Source organism: Sinocyclocheilus grahami, unplaced genomic scaffold (genome assembly GCF_001515645.1).
Source record: "Sinocyclocheilus grahami isolate Dianchi unplaced genomic scaffold, SAMN03320097.WGS_v1.1 scaffold10.1, whole genome shotgun sequence".
NCBI classification, from domain to species: domain Eukaryota; kingdom Metazoa; phylum Chordata; class Actinopteri; order Cypriniformes; family Cyprinidae; genus Sinocyclocheilus; species Sinocyclocheilus grahami.
In genome coordinates this window covers 2,610,434-2,610,897 of record NW_015505189.1, presented here as the reverse complement: position 1 = coordinate 2,610,897, position 464 = coordinate 2,610,434, and the positions used below count along the sequence as shown (strand labels likewise).

The 464-nt window shown below is 37.9% G+C and overlaps 1 protein-coding gene across 1 annotated transcript in view; it reads left to right on the top strand.

Moving 5' to 3' along the window:
- The window catches only part of zanl (zonadhesin, like), a 32,363-nt gene that overhangs the window by 11,706 nt on the left and 20,193 nt on the right, over window positions 1-464 (top strand). The window lies entirely within an intron of this gene.

The window sequence follows — 464 nt, the reverse complement described above, 5'->3', positions numbered from 1 at the left end:
ATGTGAGGGTGGAGGAAATATTCACTGTTATGACACCAGCTGTCCTCCTAATGAGAGCTGCCAGCTTCAAGATGGAGACTATGTCTGCAAACCAAGCGGTAACAATTATAGTACTAGTTTATACAAGATAAAGTTTTGAGCACATGTACTGGTACATTTACAAATCTTATCATATCATGAATATACACACATGCAGATAAACAAACCAGTTGGCAATCCTGACAGAACTAGAGCTTATCTTTCTGAATTGTATTCCTTCATTTATATCCTTCTCTTTAAATATAAGAACTTTTCTGTCTCTGGTGACCCTCAATACCTCCTTTGATAAAGTACATCACTTGAGTACCTGCACATGGGTACTTGCTCCTACACTATCAAGAAGTTACAACATATGTATAGGTACTGTAAGCAACTCTTCTTGTCTTCAAACAGTGAACTGCCCTCCAGACTCTGAGTACATTGAT